We start from the raw sequence: 3368 nt of genomic DNA, 5'->3' as shown, positions 1-3368 counted from the left end.
CATTGCAAAAGTGAAAAGTCATACGAATCCTGTATTACTTGATTTGTATAATTTCGAGGAAATTTGTCAAGTTGTAAAAAGAAGTGGAGGTTAGGTAAAGTAATGTTGAATTTTTATTCTTATTTAAATGCATTAGGGATTAAATTAAAACAATTGATATTTCATGGACGAAATTAAACCCTAAATAAAACAATAATTTACCCAATACATCATAAATATCTTTTCTTTTAAATCTTGAATTTAAAATGCTATAATTTTTGTGCTATATTTTTTATATAATTAAATTAAATTAAAATGTTCTTTGTTGAGCTGTGCCGACCTATAGTTAGTGTAGCAAGTGACAAAAATTGATTTGAGAAAATGCTATATAGGGTCCTTGATCCCTTGGTTCTTTGTGTGTCATGTCATGTGATGCACAGTAAGGGTCCTTCTTTTTTAATGAATACTATACGACATAGCCTTTATAATATGAGACGTGAATTCCATATGATGTCTACATACACGAATAATGCAAATCTATAAGTGATATTTAGATGTTCCTTATGAGCATTCGCTGAAAATACCTTATTGTTAATTTGCATTTTTGGGAGGGAGCAGGAGAGATTGAACATCATTCATGTCTTGGCACTTGACAGATATGCTGCCTTGTTGAAAGATAAAGCCTTCTCAGCTATAGTGGCTTGTGATGATCGGGAATAACTTGTATTTAGCTTATCAATTGCATTGAACATGTTAAGAGGTTGACATGTATCCGTATTCTAACGTATCTAGTGTACTAATGCATTAAACACAAGCCATGTCCATGATGATAAATGAAAGATTATAAAGGCTTGGGCTAAGGAAGCCCCACTTAGGGAACTAGTAGTTTATGAGGCTGTAGCCTTTTTTGGGTCCTAAAATTGCCTAGGACGGAACAATTGCAAAGAATTACAGTGGAAGGGAACTCATATATTTGCGTTGATGCTTCAAATGTGGATCCAGATGATGTGTCATAGAATATTATATCCACAGTATAAACTCTCTTTGTGATGATGCAATATTTATTACACCATTTTACTAGTTGCTCTTTTGTTTGGGTAAAAAGTAAAAATAGAAGCAAACTCGATTGTTCACACTCTAGCCAAGTTTTTTGCCCATCAAAATCTTTCTTTTTGTTGTAACAATTCTTCTCACCCTCCTTGTATCAAAAAGATTTGGTTGAGAGATGTTCTTCTTCTTCTTCTTCTTTTTTTTTTTTTTTTTTTCCACTCAATGATACAATTCCTATTTAGAAAGAAAGAAAAATGAGAATGAGGATGCCAGTGTTCACGTCAAATTTAAAAACGAAATTTACTTTTCCTTTTCTTTTTGTGTTAAAAAAAAAACTAATATTAGAATAACAAAACTTGTATTTTTTTTGAGAAACTAGAATAACAAAACTTAGGGTTTGTTTGGTAAGAGCATTTAAATATAGTTTTTTGTTTTGTAATTCATAAAACAGTGGGTTCCACATTTGAATTTATTGTTTGACTAATATTCTCTAAATATAATTTTCAGAAAATTGTATCCTATTTTTTTTTTGGTTGTATACATGATTTTGAAAACGTTTGAAATTATGTTTTCAAGATGCAGAAAATGTTTTTAATGGTATAGTTATAAATAAATTGAAAACAATAGACCTCACAAATTTATCCAAATTCTTTTATCCCTTAAATTAAAGAGCCTATTTTTATCACACAAAAAAGAGAAAAATCTCACACCTCAAATTTGAAATTTATCATTATTAAAAAAAAAAAAAAGATACATAAGCTCTAAGCTCTTATTATTATTATTATTATTATTATTATATATAAAAAAAGAGTAAACTATAGATTCTACGTATTATTTTTTGTAATTTTTTTTTATAAAAATATCAAAAATAGAAATAGTTTCCCAAACATTTTATTTTTGTTTTCAGCATTTAGAAAATTATTCTTAAAAGTGGGAGCCTAACACATATAAAGTAAAAATTATTAACTGAAAACTAATTTTAATTTTTTAAAAATTGTTTTCATACTATTTTGAAAACAAAAACAAAAATTCTCTTATCAAATACGCCCTTAATTACAACATATTCACCAATAAACCACAAACAATATTATCTTTTTTTTTTTTATGAAAAATTAAATTAAATATCAATATAAATATAAATATATATTTAAATTTAATTGGGAAATTTAATGCAATGCACACGTATACTTACGTTTTTATCCATTTAAAAAATGCATCCAGGATGTTTCTCTCTCTCAGAGACGTGGAAACCGATGGTTGCTCAGTTCAAAAGGAAAAAACTAAGGTCGTATTTATAATAGAGAGTCATTGTCACCGTCCAGCGCATCTGGTGTAGTGGTATCATAGTACCCTCCCACGGTACTGACCAGGGTTCGATTCCCTGGATGCGCAGATATCTTTTCATTTTGCTTTGCAGTCCAGATTTTATACAGACATAGCCCCTTTACTTCAGCAGTGCCTGCTTAAGAGAGAATGTAAAACTACTTTAATAAACCTCACGACACAAAACACACTTTTTGGGCAAAATAAACCAATAAAAATAGGCTATACCAAACAGAACACATAGAACAACACGAAAATTCTTCAAATTCGGGAGTCCAAGAGTTTTATAAAATGTTCTTGATGAAAAAAAATGTAAATGAAAGATCCCATTGAATTGAATTGGGTCCATGAATCTAAGAAATAGTGAGAATTCTTGATCTCTCTTAATATCTCTCTAAATTCGAAAATCCACTACACCAGATGCGCTGGATGGTGAAAAAAGGGGAAAAATGCCTGCAGGTATCTCCAAATAAGGGGAAAAAACAGATGCGCACCAGGTGATGCAAAATGCCTGCAGGTATCTCCAATATATATCCTATACATTCAGGAAGAAACTGAATCCAAAATGAACGGATGCCATTCTCTTAAATTAATAAGTGTTCACAGCATGCGAAAGTTCTATGTAATCAAAGAGAACATTACAATTACAAAAACTATTGCTCAATTTGTTACCCAATTTACAAGCACAGAGATCCTGTTTTATACAATACTAGTTCAATATTTTTACAATTGAGCTCCTAGCTCATTTTTTATTTGTACGAGAGCAATTGATGAACTTTGAACTTCAGCTTGTCACTTTTGGTGGCTGAAATCTTCAAAGAAACTTATTAAACACAGTAGAAAAGAGATCCAGACACATAGGTGCCACACTTTGCTTCTATTTACCGCTGTCAGTAGCCAAAACAGGAGTTCCCTTTTGGCTCAGAGAAAGAATGTAGGAAAACACTTTCTGCATATGATGTACAGCTCTTGCTTGGATGTACATGTTGCTTGGATGTACATGTTGATTTCACTTA

General features: G+C 30.6%; 1 non-coding gene across 1 annotated transcript; it reads left to right on the top strand.

Annotated features, from left to right (window-relative positions):
• Positions 1-2350: 2350 nt before the first annotated feature.
• TRNAG-CCC (transfer RNA glycine (anticodon CCC)) lies at positions 2351-2421 on the top strand. Its single transcript has one exon. It is a non-coding gene; the product is annotated as a tRNA-Gly (tRNA).
• Positions 2422-3368: the final 947 nt, after the last annotated feature.

Source organism: Castanea sativa, chromosome 1, assembly GCF_040712315.1.
Source record: "Castanea sativa cultivar Marrone di Chiusa Pesio chromosome 1, ASM4071231v1".
NCBI lineage: Eukaryota > Viridiplantae > Streptophyta > Magnoliopsida > Fagales > Fagaceae > Castanea > Castanea sativa.
This window is presented reverse-complemented; position numbering and strand designations above follow the sequence as displayed.